This window comes from Cheilinus undulatus, linkage group 7 (genome assembly GCF_018320785.1).
Source record: "Cheilinus undulatus linkage group 7, ASM1832078v1, whole genome shotgun sequence".
Lineage (NCBI taxonomy): Eukaryota > Metazoa > Chordata > Actinopteri > Labriformes > Labridae > Cheilinus > Cheilinus undulatus.
This window is the reverse complement of record NC_054871.1, coordinates 4765741-4783365: the sequence shown is the minus strand read 5'-3', so window position 1 is coordinate 4783365 and position 17625 is coordinate 4765741. Positions and strand designations below refer to the sequence as shown.

Here is a 17625-nt window from a genome sequence, read left to right as displayed (position 1 = left end):
TGGCTACCAGCTGATCGCAGCTAGGGTATGACTTTCGTGAAGTAACACTAGGCTTCATCAGTTTTAGACAGAGTGAGGTAACTATTTTTGGCTCTTATTGCAAATGTGATGTTATTTGCTTTGCTCAAGGGCATTATCATTTTTGTGTCACTCATTTTGCTTAGAAGAAACATACATAAAACACAAAAAGGAGGATTTTTGTGAACCATTATAAAAAATTGACACTTAAATGTTTGCATAATGTGCATAAAATCTCTGCCACCACAAAATATTGGTTTATTAAACTAGTATTTTGACACATTTCAAGTTAAAGTAATGTTGCAACTTCTGATATTTGAAAATTGCAGCAGGCCATATTGCGATTTCATCTAATTTGCGATTAATTGCCCATCCCTAATGTGCAGTAGGTGAGCTCTCAACTCTCTCTCAGACTGTGCATGGCTTGATTTTGATTTTGTTTGCATGTAAACAAGTCGGGGCTTTTGAAGTGCCTTTTTGAGCTTCACGTCTCATGCACAGAGAATCTAGAGAAAAGAGGGGCAGCCTGTTTTCTCTGCACGCTGTGTACGGTTCTCCGGCAAAATGGACAGGAAAATGATAAATGGAGAACCTTATTTACGTCCTTGAAACACATGTATGGCCACTTTGGTAGAATTTGTTTGCTGTCTATTTCTTGATGATGGCCACAAACTAAATAATGCCTGATAAAGTTGTTCTCTAAACTTCAACTATTAGTGAAAATCTGTTTACACTGCAGTAGAATGTGTCACATTCGAGTTAAAAACGTTATGAGCACACTTTCGGTTTGTGCTTTTCAAAGTAGAAGCCCGGTTTACCATCTGTTTAGTGAAACTTACAGAATGCCTTTATCTTGAATTTTTTCCCTGCAAGGTTCTGTGTAAAATGAATGGAGTCACTAGTGGGAGAATATATTGAGATCAAACTTTTAAAGAAAGAGTTGTGATGGCAGGAGACACAGCAAACATACAACTGAGTTGTGTGTAGTTGCTGATGGTGGCTGGCCTTATGGTAACGATGGTGCAGATCTCAGCATGTTATACTGGTACACTGGTCATCCCAGTATATTTTACTGCTTTTTTAATGTATGATTTCATTTGTGATTATATTTCATTACTCAGATTACTTATACAAGGGACAATTGTTGAGGAAAACTCAAAAACAAGCACTATTTATCTCAATTTATAAAGTTTTGCATTGTTTTAAGCTTGTTTTTCAAGTGCAGACTTACTGCGTATTGAAAGGCTCTCTGTGATTAGTTTACATGTTGAAAATGGGACAAAGCGTTTGACTTATTGTCCCTAAAGCTGCAGCTCTGACAGCAGTAGTTACAGCCATGTCCAGTAGAGGGCAGCAGCTCACATCCATGTAGTCCGTGTTGGGGCTTTGTGTTGCATGCTGTCACTAGAGAGGCTTACAGGCAGGCCATAAGAGGAGGAGGGGGGAGGTTAATTGATTGCCCAATTCAGCCGTGATGGCGAACAAGTGCCGATAGCGGGTAATTTGCAGAGGTGGAGGCAGGCAGCGCCACTGCTATCAAGCCCTGGCACTGCTCTCCCTCCAGTAGATAAAAAGGAGCTAATGCATAATTATCCTTTTGCAAATTGGATTGTTTTAACGAACTGTAGAATATAGGCCTAACCTGATGGAAAGCAATCATTGTTTTTACAGCCGCCTCTCTCCCTCCTCCCTCCTTTCCTCTTGCCCCTCCAACCCTCCGGTCATTCTGCGTGTACCCTACACGCCTCATGCCCATCTCGCTGTAATCTCCCATACTCAATGGAGTCAGAAGACATTAGAAAAGCCATCACTATTAACATTAGGCTTTATTCGTCCCCATGGTTCTGCGTCTATCAGTCTGCGGCTCTTTTTTGGATTCTTTAACTTTATGTGTCCTTTTCCATCCTTCCTAATTCCTTCTTTCCTCTCCTCATCATGTCTCCATATGTCATGTAGAGAAACCTGCCTACAGCAGGGACACATGTGTCTCTAATTAAAGATTCAGAATCAGAGACATAGGATAGGTGCAGCAGGAGGAGGAAGATGGAGTGAAGAGAGCTGCATGTTGCCGTCTGTGCCTCCGATAAGAGCTGCTAATAAAGAGCAAATTGAATTACTAATGATGGGAAGCAGAGTCCCTATAGATGAGCCCGTTAAAAAGCAACCTTATGACCACTCACACATGCATGATAATACACTCACAAACAATGTGTCTTAATTTCCTCCTCGGTGGCCGGCTGCAGCCTCTCCTCTGCATGGGAGGTTTTCTGAGGTGCTCCGTTATCTGTGCTTTAATTTAAAGACGGCTTAAGCCCAAGTAAGCAGTTAAGGTTGTAATGAATCGAGAGCCATGTGTGTGTTTGCGTGTGTCAATGTATGTATCTATATGTGTGTATGCATGCTCTCAGAGACAGCCATGTAGCCCAGATAATCTAATAAAGCAGATAAATGTCAGGAGCGGACAGAACACAGAGAGAAGAGTGCTGAGCCGAGCGCCTTCCATCCCCATGTGACAGGCTTCAGGAGCGCTGGAGGTCTCTATCTCACTTGGGTCTTATTTTCCTCCCTCTCCATCTCTCATCCAGCATCACTCAAACTATTTCCTCTCCGTAGCTCTCCCTGCTGCGCTGCTAATGTGCCCTGTGACTTTTCTAAGCCCACTACTGTATATCACTTTGCAGACTGCAGGCATTTTCTGTATAATCGAATATCTGGTCTGAGCTGTAATGCTATGAGAGCTCATCTGAATTTGCAAATCACTCACTGAAAATTATTAATAAAGCACTTATGAGCAATAGACATTACCGCATTTAAAGTTTATTTTAGTATGTTTTAGGAATGCCTTTAGCGTTGGCTGCCGATACTGATATGATCTTACCTGAATCAGTCAACAAGGATCATACTCAGTGATGGTTTACTATAACAGGTGGTCAGTCTACTTAAGTTTGTAGTGGGACCTCCTGCAGGTGGCAGCATAACCTGATAAAATGAGAACAAAAGCCATCCTTATTCATTAAACAACACGCTTTTACTTACTTCAACAGAACAGGACAAAAAAATCCTGTGGAGCAATGCAGGTCAGTGACAACTACAGTAGGACAACTGAATTAAACAATGTGGTGATTCATTCATTAAATATGTTAATTTAAATGACTAAATCAGCTCCATTATTAATAACTGATGCTGGGGGCGACCGCGGCTGTTGTGGAGGGGGCAGCTGGGAGGATACCTGGAGAGATGGGCCTAGTGCAGGCATGAAGGATTGCCATCAGGAGGCCAGAGCCGTACATGTTTGATGCTCCCATACCTGACCTGATCATGCAACTGATCTGGCTATTTTATAACAAGCTAACCTTGTAAAGTCAATAGATTTGCCATATTCCATGTTTGTCATCAAGCAGATCCATCTTGCAAAGCTTCAATCTGAAATATTTCTGAGCTTGGTCTGAGAATGAATGGGCTATTCAGTGTGATTTGATGAGAATGAGGTGGCATTGGCAGGGTTTAGTTTTACCATGAACCAGTAGACTATGGCGGTTTTAGCTACACTGGCAGTTTTATCAGAACGAGACAACATTTCTTTATTGAAAGAAGAGAAAAGAAGCACAATGAAAGCTTTTATTGGTGGAAAAGATACTTTTAATTCTTTTTTTCTTCTTCCTACCAGCTTCAGTGTTGTGTAGTTCACTCCCCCGATTGCATATGCCTACATCAATAGTATTTATAATTTTTTTGATTTCTAAGTTACATTTCTATATTCCTATTTTGTAGTTATTCATTGTACTAATTGAATGCTCTTTTTACTCTCATGGGCTTTGTTTACTCCTCTCTTGCTGCTGTAAATTTGGAATTTCCCCTTGCGGGACTAATAAAGGAATATCTTATCTTATCTTTTCTTTATCTGATTGGGCTGTGATAAATGTGACAAACAGAGCTTTGAACCAGTCATCCTACAAAATATCTTTTTGAAAGGTAGAAAGGCAGCCGAGAGGAGGGCGGAACTTTTTTCCAGCAGTGCTAACTTCTCACATGACATCATGAGGGGAAATCTGAGAACGCCTGTTTTCAGTACATATTTTCTGAAAGGTGGAGAAAGCAAGGAGGGGAGGGAATGGATTTTTCTGATTCTTGGGAGGATTGTGGCCCAGCCAGAGGCACATATTATTGTTAGAAAAGCCTGAAAAAGTATATTTTGCGTAATATGTGACCTTTAAGTTGCTCGGATCTCCCCATAGACTGGTTTTCCCTTGTCACTCGTAGTATACATCGTTTTCACACTGTCAGATCAAGCCAGCGAGTGGAATGCAAAGGATGATGGGTATGCAAGAGCAGATAGTAAGTGTAGTTCCCACTTCCCTTTATCCTGCTCCGCCAAAAAAGTAAACTTTTTGCCCTAATGACCTACCATTTAAACTGTCACATGTCCATGATAACACAGCTTTGATCACAGGATAAACAATAACCCATTTTAACAGTAACATTGCATCTCTATTAAAAGTGTTGTAATAAGGGTTTCATGAAATATGAGGAGGATCTGAATGGTGAATTTTACTTTCTGCAGAAAAAGCGGGCATGAGCATGTTCTGAGCATTTAAGGTAGCCATTTGCAACACACAATGAATGAGCAGAATTTTTGATCATGTTAGGTCTTGTGCAGCTGCATGCTCCTGCAGTAATGCATTGTATGTCCTGGTGCTTTATACGGGTATGTAAGCCATATATTATTCACAGCCAACTTTTTGATGAAAAAGATTGGTATTAAAGGATGGCTTACACAGCAGATTTTGCAGATCTTGCAAAAGGAGCATACATAAGTGACTGTTTGTTTAGTTTTGAAGTTCTTCTCTTCATTCATTCTTGGGATCAGCTACAGAAAAAGCCAGAGTTTTACAGCACATTTGAAAATTGGTGGTTTTTGTTGTAATCTCTTATCAAATGTTTATTGTGTTAATGAGAAAAAACTTTAAATTCATGTTTATTTGCAAATTTGTAAACTAAACTAACGAATGTTGTGCTGTTTTAGTTGGGAAATTTTTATGCCGTATAACTTCTCAGAGGTAACCGTAGCAACATGCTGTCACTACCCTTGGTTTTTTTAAAGGCCGAGTTATTTCCAGTCTGACTACAGCCTCACTGCCACTTGTTACTCTTTGGTTTTATTATAAAGTGGATGCTTCCAGTGACACACACACACACTGTTGTAGTAATGGGGAGCTCTCTCACAGTTGCGGTCCTGCCACCTTTGGCCTCTCAGCATCAGCTTACCAACATCCTACCCCCCCACACCTCTTCACCTCCCCCCAAATCCAAAGATACCAAGGAGCCCATTACCACCACCAAAGATTCCTCCCTCCTCACCCCTTCTACTTCATGGATCCTGTTACCGTGCCAACAGTGATCCCATTTATTTCACCCATAAATCATACGTGCTTCTCTGCATCGAGGTCTTCTCTCTGACATTTTCCACTTTCACCAGTAAACCTCATAGCAAACACAAAGGGTGCTGGATATGTGCAAAAACATGAGTTTGTTGTTCTTTAAATTGATTTAAAGATCAGCTGGTCAAAGGTGGATTGGCACAGTGGAGTTTTTTTTATTTCAGGACTCTTTAAGAATAAAATAGTTTTAATCAGTGCATATAAGAGCGCTTTGAATAACTTTTTAATCTGCTGCACATTAATACATGGGTAAATGGTGGCACTGTTACTTTTACTTTCACTTTTGATTTTTCTTTATGAAAGATGGAAGTTAAAACATCCTCTACACCCTCTGCACCTGCACTTCAGTGTGCACTTCACTCTATTGTGAATGATTTTGTGAACTTAAAATTTCAAGTTTTCATATTTCCCTCATGTTTTTTAAAGAGTGAAAATTTACTGTTCTTATGTTACTGTCCACAAGAAAGTGTGGACTAGCGATATTACATATCATGATGTGTTAAAGGTTGTCAAACTTTTTGACACTTTCTGATACCAGGTGTTTTGAAATTGTACAATCTCTGTTCATTTAAACATTGCAGGAGTACTGAGGTTTTCAAAGAAACCACAGATCAAGTGCCAGCACCAGGTGCAGATGAGATTTGCACTGAAACGTTGAAGGCTCTGGATATTGTTGGGCTGTCGTGGCTGACACTTCTCTTCAGTGTCGCTAGGAAGACTTTGGCAGTACCTGTGGAGTGGCAAACTGGGTTGATGGTTCCCATTTTTAAAAAGCGGGACCAGAGGGTGTGCTCCAATTATCAGGGTATCACACTACTCAGCCTCCTGGGGAAAGTCTACTCTAGGGTGCTGGACAGGAAGCTCCGGCTTATAGTCAAACCTTGGCTACAAGAGGAACAATATGAATTTCACCCTGGCTGTGGGACAGTGGACCAGCTCTTTACTCTTGCAAGGATCTTTGAGGGAGCATGGGAGATTGCACATCCAGTCTTCAAGGGTTTTGTGGATTTGGAGAAGTCCTATGACCGTGTCCCACAGGGTAGGTATTGTAGGGGGGGTACTGTTGGAATACGGGGTACCAGGGCTGCTGCATCAGGCCCCTGTATAACCTAAGTGAGAGCTGTGTTTGCATCCTTGGCACAAAGTCGAAAACGTTCATGGTGCGTGTAGACCTCACCTTGTCTCTGATTCTGTCTGTGATTTTCATGGACAGAATCTCGAGGCGTTGTCAGGGGAGGAAGGTTTTTGGTTGGGTGACTTCAGAGTTCCATCTCTGCATTTTGCAGATGATGTTGTTCTGTTGGCTTCTTCTGCCAGGGAACTCCAGCAGACACTGGGACGGTTTGTGGCTGAGTGCAAAACAGTTGGGATGAGGGTCAGCACCTTCAAGTCCAAGGCCATGGTTCTCTGAGGAAAACGGTGGATTACTCTCTCCAGGTGGGGAGTGTCCTTGGCCCAAGCGAAGGAGTTCAAGTACCTGTTAATATCAATAGAAACTTTAATATGTGCTGATACACATATTATGCCCACAATATCATACATCCCTCTCTGTAATGTTATCATATCCGCCAAAATACATGTGTAAAAATTGGCATATGGGATATATAAAGATCTCATATCATGCATCCCTAATGTCTTGTTCAAACTGAACAAATCTTTCGTTTGCTAGTTTTTTTTTGTCTACTTGATGTCAGGGTTGTCCTGCACTTGTAGTTTAGTGTTGATATATCTGGCATTCCTGACAAATCTAGACAAATGTGGATTCACAACCACCTGATGTGAATACAGAATACTGAATGAAACATGTCAAAATGCAAGTTATGTTATGTTATTTGAGATATTGCTGATGCTATTGTCAAAAGAGCAGGAACACACTAAAACGGCTGCAGTTCTGTGGGGAACACTGAGATCTTAAGACGTAATTTTAACTAAAATCTGCCAGAGAGAAAGCAGTTGTGGTGCATTTTAAAATTCAGAGGATGGTAAATCTCTAAGTTTCTAAAGTCCTTTTGTCATCTTGTAAAGAAGCAGAAGTCATGCTTATGTGTCTTACAAACAGAACGAGTGTGCAGGGGTTTACTTGCAAATTTTGGTAATTATTACAAGAAATTACCAACTGTTGGTCGCCCAAGACTTTGATCGTTGTTTCTGTGGTATTCAGTGAGGATATTGTTGAATTTCAGTGGTTTTGTATGGATCTAAAAAATCTGTCATTGTGACCAATAAGAAATTAATTTCACACAAAAATACGTTCTCTAACTGCAGAGATTGTCTCTGAACTGCGCTCTGCTCTCTTCCCTTTTTTGGCGCCATCTTGGCACGGCACCCGTTTGTTTATTTTTGTTTGTTTATTTGCATCACTCTCTGGTTCACACTTGATCCAGTTTCTCCCACTTTTCCTTCACACTGCAGCCACTTGTCGTGTGCTCCCGTCTCACTGTCACTCCCACTTACAGCATGTACCCACAGCACACACACACACACTCAGAGGAGGCATTAGCTTGCTCTTTGATTGTTTGGACTTTCAGCACACAGACAGTGCAAACTGGAGCTATAACCCAATATCAGTCTGATGTGTGCTGATCTATCTGTGAGCTTTTATTGGTTAAAGGAGTTTAATAGTTTTGTGTGCTTGTGTGTGTGATTGTCTCATCAGCTGCTCTTCCACATACCGTTCTCTGGATGCCATTCCCCAGAGCTCCCGTAGTATTATCAGCTGGATAACACACACATTAGAACTGTGTGGACCTCAACCTGTAATGCATACACTCACACAGAGGCATTGGTCTCATTCCTGTGGACTTTCTCAGGCTCTCTGTGTCAAACAGGTGGACTTCTGTCTTCTCTTTCTGTCTCTGCCTGTGGCTTCCTTTCTCATCCTGTCTTTTTATATCTGCCAACATTTGTCACACAAGCACACGCACTCTACAAGACAAGTGTTGCCACACACAAATAATTCACACATCCAGAATTGTTTCATTGCCCTAATGATTTAGGCAGCTGTTTCCACAGCAGACTTAGAATGAGAGGTTGTGTTTGTGTAAGTTGTCATGTTTTGTGTAAGGCTGGCCACACACTAGATGACAGAATTTGGGCCGAACTCCTTCAGGCCCTAGTCGAGGCTTGTGACAGCTGATCATATGTCCAAGCAATCTTCAAGGTTGTGATGCTGGTAGGATTAAATAGTTAACAGGATTAATCAAAGGGATGGGAAATATTCAAATCATTCTTTTCTTAAACTGAAGATTTCATCTTATATCTCAATTTGACATAAAAAATTTTCCTTTATTTTCCCCAGTGCCTTTGAAGAAATATTTTTCATTTTCAAAAATTAGACATACACTAGATTGCTAAAAGTATTTGCTCACCTGCCTTGACTCGCATATGAGCTTAAGTGAAATCCCATTATTAATCCATAGGGTTTAATATGACGTCGGTCCACCCTTTGCAGCTATAACAGCTTCAACTCTTCTGGGAAGGCTTTCCACAAGGTTTAGGAGTATGTCTATGGGAATTTTTGACCATTCTTCCAGAAGCTCATTTGTGAGGTCACACACTGATGTTAGACGAGAAGGCCTGGCTCTCAGTCTCTGCTCTAATTCATCCCAGAGGTGTTCTATGGGATTGAGGTCAGGACTCTGTGCAGGCCAGTCAAGTTGATCCACACCAAACTCTCTCATCCATGTCTTTATGGACCTTGCTTTGTGCACTGGTGCACAGTCATGTCGGAACAGGAAGGGGCCATCCCCAAACTGTTCCCACAAAGTTGGGTGCATGGAATTGTCCAAAATCTCTTGGTATGCTGAAGCATTCAGAGTTCCTTTCACTGGAACTAAGGGGCCAAGCCCAGCTCCTGAAAAAAACCCCACACCCTAATCCTCCCTCCACCAAACTTTACACTTGGCACAATGCAGTCAGACAAGTACCGTTCTCCTGGCAACTTCCAAACCCATAAACGTGGCTTACCACTTGGTGGCTGAGTTGGTGTTGTTCCCAATCGCTTCCACTTTGTTATAATACCACTGACAGTTGACTGTGGAATATTTAGGAGTAAGGAAATTTCACCACTGGACTTGTTGCACAGATGGCATCCTATCACAGTACCATGCTGGACTTCATTGAGCTCCTGAGAGTGAGCCATTCTTTCACAAATGTTTGTAGAAACAGTCTGCATGCCTAGGTGCTTGATTTTATACACCTGTGGCCATGGAAGTGATTGGACCTGATTTCAATTGTTTGGATGGGTGAGTGAATACTTTTTGCAATATAGTGTATCTAATAGCTACCCCAATAAGTTAGGTTTAGTTGTTGGCGCCTCTTCATTTCACCCAAGAAAGAAGAAAAAGTGGCACATTGCTGTCAAAAATCAACATAGATTTTTATTGTTTCAGTGATAAAACCCTAAAAAAGCTTAATGCATGCTTTTCTGATCTAAAAACCCTTTGTATAAATTATTTTACAACTGCTTTATCATGGTTTTAGTCAATATTTGCAAATCTTATTTTCTTATATGCCCCCTTAAGACCTTTGGTACCCGCCCTGGGGGGGGGGGGGGGGGGGGGGGTGAACCCCAGGTTGGGAACAAGTGGACTGAACCTATCAGCATCTCTTCAGTAGAATGAGGCAGTACCTCTGAGCATCATCATTTTTTCCCATTGATTGATTTTTACTTCACTTTTGAGGTCACCTTTGATCATGCACATTTCTGTGAGATCTTTTTGTCAGCAGGTGTGTGATCTTGCAGTCTGGCTAAATCATCTAATATTTGCATACAGAAAGTGCAAAAGATTCAAATTGGTTAAAATATCCTTTTGTCTGTCATCTCCCATGTTTTGAAAAAAAGCTCTCTAAATCCTTTCGTAAGTGGTTATTCTATTGAAAAATAGCACTGCAGTGATTAATCTGTGTTCCTATATTTAAGCTGTATTGCTATTTAGTTGCAAGAATGATTCAGTTTCTCATGCAAGATGGTGTCTTGTGCAGGACAGGCTCAGTATAGCTCTCTGCCTCGGTGCACTGTAACATTTGGCATTTTGATTAACCTCTCAAGACCCATGGGGGCTGTGCATGCTGGTGATCAGACCCCTGTACCTACAGTAAGTCCACGAGGAGGAACTCCTCCCTGTTCGTGTTGTAAAACTCCTCTTCCCCCCACTGACACTCATCAAACTGTCAACTGGCCATAATTAAGTTCTGACTCATTTGAGCTCAACGTGCAGATGGACCTCGCTGGCTTTGAGGACAAGCACTTACTGGTCAAAAACATAGATTACTGGATAACCTCTGTTGGTAAAATCTGGGGTAGCTTAAAAGGTAAAATCTGGGGTAGCTTAAAAGGTAAAATCTGGGGTAGCTTAAAGGGATTTGATTATTTTCTTTTAGAAACATCAGCCTTATAAGATGTGGTGTTCCTGAGCTTCTTGATGAGCTCACAGCACTATTTGCCATCATGAACTGAGGGGGCTTATCCTCTGAATGAGTAAGGAGGAGGAGATGAGGGGTGAGCAGCATGTGTTGAAATGTGTAATCAATACTATTGAGTTCAGAAACTTTAGCCTGAAATGACTGTGACCCCTTCCCAGTTAAGGAGGTAAATGTTTTCTTGGTATCCAGAGGAGTGGCCCATGTGCCAGGCTGTCTGAATAAATCAGAAACCTAACAGGACCCAGGCAAAGCCCTTACTAATTATTTGAGAACACATGACAGCCTCTGCTTGTGCCATCTTTTGGTTAGCTTGGCTGGTGTTGGAGGGGTTGTTGCATTCTCTAATTATAGAGGTATCAATCCTGAAAATAATCTAGCTTCCTAGTTTTTATTCAGGCACAGCTACCCATCACATTGTCTTAAGTCTACTGGGTAAGAGTAACTGGTTGATTTTGCTTTAATTTTACTATAAACTTGAGTTTGTTTAGAGTTTTTTTTTTTTTTCATCTGACAACTCAAAGCTCTATTTAAACTGCATCACACTTACCCATACCATACTACACAGTGATGGCAATGGCTATCCTATGTTAAACATCCATCAGATATAACCAATCCCTTTCATACACATTCACACTCTACAGATAATACAATGAGCAAATTTGGGTTCAGTGCCACACTGTCATGTGACTGCTAAATAATTGGACTTTTTTAATGCAACTAGTTGGAGTTATGCACGTTGTCTAAGAAGTAAAAAATGTATGCTGTAGTTTACAACTATAATTTTGGTTTGGGTTCACAAAAACTGCCTATTACAAGTGCATATGTTAAAATAACATGGAAAGGATATTGTGTTGTGGTCTAGAAAAGCCAAATTACTGCCATGTAAATTCATATTGTTAACTGACTAGGGGTGGACATTGAAACTAGGGATGCACGATATTGGATTTTTTTCTGATATCCAATATACCGATATTAACAGATTCATTTTAGCTGATACAGTTACAGATATTGATACCAATATTTACCTCCGCCAAGGAGGTTATTTGATTGGGTTGGTTTGTTTGTTTGTTAGTTTGTTAGCAACATAACTCAAAAAGTTATGGACAGATTTTGATGAAATTTTCAGGAAATGTCAGAAATGGCATAAGAAAGAGCTGATTAGATTTTGTGAGTGATCAGGATCACTGTCTGGATTCAGGAATTTTTTTAAGGATTTTGTATTACTGGGAGATAGAGCTAATGGCGGAGGTCTGCGCTGTTACCACTTTACACCAGGAGATGGCGGATATGAGTAACTTCAATCCCAGCAGAATTTTTGGGTGTGTTGCTATTCAAAGTTTTGGAGTTTATAGAGTTTGAAAGACGCACGCCCGGTCGAGGAGACAAGTCGGAGCGTAACAGAGAGAAAGGCAGCGAATTGTTGCAAGAATACCCACAATGCTGGGAGGAATAGAGGAGTATTCACCCTCTGCCATGACTTCCAGTCGTCCGGTGAGACCATGGGTGAGACTGTCAGTGCATCTGTTGACACCATGACAGTCCACCTGTAGCAAAGCCAATGCTTTGCCTCACCGTGTTTCCACCCCACCGGGGAGGGAGTGATCGGCGAATGGGGGGCACAGGGGGACAGATCCAGGAATTTATTACAGGATTCTTGAGTATTGGGAGATAGGGCTAATGGCAGAGGTCTGCGCTCTCCGAGTGCTTTTCGAGTTAAATATGCTTTTCGGATAAGAACTTTCAGCCCTTTCGGACACACTTTAAAGTTGACCAAGGAAACAAACTTTAGTCCTAAAAAACACTTTAAAGATGATAGAATAAGGGTAAATAAAGAGAAAGACCTCAACTGAAATAGGTCTGTTGGTTTGGCCTAAAACTCCATCAGTTTATTAATATATATGGCCAAATTTACAGTCGATATATGCTGAAATACACAGGCAAAATATTGGATGAAAATATCGGAAGAAATTTTGATATCTGTCGATAGCGATACTTGCCTTTTTAAGCTAATATCTGCCAATACCAGACCAATAAAAGACCTGGTTCCATAAGTACCCAGTTTCAAATATATAAAAAAAAACAATGACATCTTTTAAACACTGCTCTTAAGTCTTCAGAGTAGCAACATCAAACATTACTTTTTATTAAGTTGAGTCACAACATTTAAATCGAATCACTGGTGCCAAAATGGAGCTTTTTAGCCATCACACAAGACACTTTGTTTGGTGGACACCAAACACTGCACATCGCCACAAACACACCATCCTCCCTGTGAAGCACGGTGGTGGCAGCATCATGCTGTGGGGGTGCTTCTCAGCAGCCGGCCCTGGAAGGCTTGTAGGCAGAGGGTAAAATAAATGCGGAAAAATATAGGAAAGTCCTGGTGGACAATCTTATTCACTCTGCAAAGAACTACGCCTCAGGAGAAGATTTATTTTCCAGCAAGACAATGATCTGAAGCATACAGTGAAGGCTACACAGAAATTTTTTAATGACAACAAGATGAACATTCTGGAGCAGCCAAGTCAAAGCTCAATCCTCAATCCAGTTGAGAATTTGCGGCTGGACTTGAAAGGGCTGTTCAGGCCTAATCCCCGTGCAGCCTTTAGAGCTTGAGCAGTTTTTGCAAAGAAGACTGGAGGGAAAATGCAGTGTCCAGATGTGCAAGCCTGATTGAGACCTATCCACACAGACGGTGCTGTGATTGCAGCCAAAGTTGCATACTTAATGCTGATCTAAAGGGGATGAATATTTATGCACTTATTTTACATCAAATATTTTTGCTTAATTGACTTTACTTTGTAGAAGTCTGTTTTCACTTTAACATTAGAAAAGCCAGATTATATGGATCATAATTGAGTTATGAAATCAATAAAATGATGAAACATCAAAGTGGTTGAGTACTTTTTATAGGGACTGTGTGTTGCAGACTTAAAGTCTGTGACAGGGCTGCATATTTTAACAGTTATTGTTATCAACTTTGATCATTTGGTTTCATATTTTATTTAAACTTTGGTTTGAATGAAATGTTAAAATCAATTAGAAGACAAAAAAGTTTAAGTTTTTTGTCCCAAACTCAGTGTAAACATTATTGATCAGTTTGTTTTCCTGCAGTGTGGTCTTGTTGTGTTACATAAAGCATGTCTGTAACAGGGAGGAGAAAGTCCGAGACCTTTAGGACCTGCTCCATAAATCTTCACCTTCAGTCAGCTGGAGAGCACGCTGGTATAGCTGCTTCACCCCCACCCCTAGGACAGTAACCCTATCCCCCCAGCTCTTCTCCATATGTCTGCACACACTGATGTGTAACCATAATAATCATTGAGGTCTGCCGTTTACGTGGGAAGATGAGCAAAGGGTCCAAGGAGCGCTCGGCATCTTAATTATGTCCCTACACACACTCATAAACACACAGACGTGGACACATGGTGGAGAAGGGATTGTGTGACTGATCAGGGGGGAAGGGGTCGTCGCTGGTTGGTCATTATGGTCGGGGCAGGGTTAGACTGGCACTGGGTACGGCTGTTGACATGAGGAGGATGGTTTATGACTTCAGAGTTGTGTCTGTGATTTCTAGGAAGTTTATAAATTGTACCGTACAATTTAATGACACCATTACAATCTTGTTTAAAAGGACTTACTTTAGGACGTCAGTTTGAGCTTTACAGAGCCTCTAAATAAACCTCCAATAGTAGTTTGAAATTTCAGTCCTTCCAGTCTACACTGAAGCGTTAATTCTCTTCTCACACGCAGTTTCACTGTCAAAAAAGAATGACGTGAATTTAAGATTGTCTTGAAGTGCAGGTCTTACCTTTGCAAATGATAATTTAACTATCAGTGGTAATTTTTTAACGTTTTTAAACATCTGTGACTGGTTTTAAGGATGGCGGGCTTGTAAAATGAGATGGAGTTGGACCTTTTTAACACTAGAACCACTGTGGATCTCTATATACCTAAAACAGCCAACCGGTCAAATTTACCTGTCATTTAAATGCCTAGATTTTCATAAATAGCACTGATCAGGGACTGTTACTTAACCACTTACACTGGACAGCTTATTAACCACAGATAGCAAACTAGATAACTGTTGGAAGATGATCCATCACATAGAAAATTGGACTGATTGCTAGTCCAGAAACTTCCTCATCACTGTATTCTTCTTCATTAAAAGCACTGAGATTACTTAGACATTTAACAATGGTAGATGTCTTTTTTTCCCTGTTTTATCCATGTTGAAGGTTGATCTATTGACTTCTGATTTGGCATTAATGCAATAGAGAGAAGGTATTTCCATTGCGCCATCTATTTATTGCTGGTGTGAAATGAAACAGTGGGAAAATCAAGGTTTTCTTATGGGGTAAATTTGACCTGCATGGTGGTTCAAGATATAAATGCCTATTTACAAAACTTGGGTTTAGGAAAAAAAAAAAAAAATGAAATCCGATGCTATAAAATGAACTTTTATGGAAAGTGAAAGACTGACAGACTTTAAGATTGTATACACATCAAGTCCCACCATGAGCCCTGAACATTTTGAATAAAGCCCTGAGAGTAAATCGACTGCAAGATTGTCTACTTCCCTGTTCTTCTCTCAGCTCTGCTCGACTCAGCCTGTTATACAGGAGACACTGTCTTACAATAATAAGACGTGTTTGGAAATATCGGCAAAACATCCAATATCGTGCATCCCTAGTAATCTCGGTGTGTCTATAGGCCAGGCTCTTCTTTTTATCAAGAGAATTATGTAAGCTCTGTCTTTGTAACCCTTCCTTGAGCTGACAACAAGTGCTCTAAAAGTATTTTTTCTTGTGGGACAGAACTTCAGAAGCCATACAACATCAGCAGGGGTACAGAAGGACTGACAGACATGTGGATAGAGGGATACTTCATTAATCCTTAGAAAACACCTAGAACAATCATTTCAAGACTTTTCTCTCTCCATTATCCCTCTCGCTGCTCTTTTATCTGCTGTCATGGTGTGTGATTGCTCACCAGCATCGCTCGCTTTCTCTTCTTCTTCCCTGTCCACAGGGACTGAACATATTCCCCTAATTAATGTCTTGGCTGAAAGTCTCAGTAGCTTGTTGGAGCCAAGTAGGGGTCATGACCCATATTCCTGTAATGCTAGGAGATTTTGAAATGCTCTTATCTTTTTTATCTCTGTCTTTCTGTCTGTCTCCATCTTTCTGACGCCTACCACAGCCAGGCCTCACATCAGGCTCATGGATGAAGAGAAACCTGACCTCTTATCTTCTTGATGTTTTTTTTTCTCATCATTTCAGCTTTCCATTTCAGTCATACCGGCCTGGACACCCGAACCCCTCCACGTCTATTCTGGTCTTGTTGAGTTATTCAGTGACCCTCTTCCCTGACCAGTCTGCACTAGTCTTTTCTTCTGTTTCTATCTGTGTGCTTAGGGCTTGGTGCCACTGACCAAAAATCACAGTATACACATCCATTTTTTTTCTGTCGCATAACAAATTGTCACAGAATCAGAACTTTATATGACTGTAGTAAAATCAAACAACATTGAAACCTGTTAGGCACATTGACAACATTTGGAAAAGAGAGCGGAACTGGCGATGGGCGAGGGAAACCCTTTGATGAATTGAGCTGAAACTTGCAGCTGCTTGTGACAGGCTACTCTGTCTGACAATCACTCAGTTTAAAGTGATTTATTTTTCAAATTAATGCTTGCTTTCGCACTAGCAACATCAAACCATGCCTGGGCGTACTTGCGTATTTACTCGGTCTGAAACAGCAGGTGGCGGTATGCACCTGGGGGGGTCATGACCTGAGTGAAGATTATTTTTGTTTTGACTCGATGAAAAGTCCATCCTGCAGCCATGGATGATTAAAATCACTTTTAAGATGCCAGCAACTTCGCTCTTCATATCTGCACGTCTACGTGCAGCTCAGAGGATTAAATGGGCTGCGCAGATAGAGCGGTTTTTGAGGTGACAGGAGACTTTAATTGCCTTTGCATCTCATCTCACTGACTCCAACTTGTGTTCATCTGTAAGGTGAGTCACAACCATAGACTGTAGAAAGAATTGGACAAACCCTGTGTGACGTCAGTCGTCTGCTTACAATAGGTGGACTCAAACGGCTTTTGAAGCCCATTCGTGGATGCTTCCATATTGAAATCGCGGTCTCAGCCGAACTTTAGATCAACCTAACGGCCCGCCCACTAAGCGCGACTTCCTGTCAGCCTGCTAGCTAGCATTCCGGTTGACAGAAACGAAGCCTCTGCCTGCCGAGCTGTCAATCAAATGAGACATGCCAATCACCGTGAAGTGAGGTTTATCCTAAATATAATCCAAACAATCGTGGTACAAAAAAATTCACCCCTCATACAGTGGGAGCACAATAAGACACTAGCTAATGAGACACGTTTGGTGTTTTGAACCAGGCTGTAAACCAGTTTATTTTGTGTGTCAAAACCAGCTGTTTAACATGTGTGCAGACGGAACTTCCGGTTTTCATGCAGCCAGCCTCAAGTGGACACTTGTGGTATAGCAATTTTTTGCACTTCCGCATTGGCTTCATTTTTAGGACCCGAGGTTGCTGCTTGGTCACAGAAGACTGTTTATTGGCTGGATTCTGATGATTTCCGCCCTTTATTGAGGAAAAATGTGAACAAACTGCCACGCTGTGGAAGACGTTTAGTTTTTACGATGATGTCATAAAGCTAATACGACGCTCTGTCCTGTATCCGAGCACAGTTGTGTTCACATCTCATCCG

At 41.2% G+C, this 17625-nt stretch overlaps 1 protein-coding gene across 2 annotated transcripts in view; it reads left to right on the top strand.

Annotated features, from left to right (window-relative positions):
• zc3h3 (zinc finger CCCH-type containing 3) overlaps positions 1-17625 on the top strand; it is a 109338-nt gene that overhangs the window by 7151 nt on the left and 84562 nt on the right. The window lies entirely within an intron of this gene.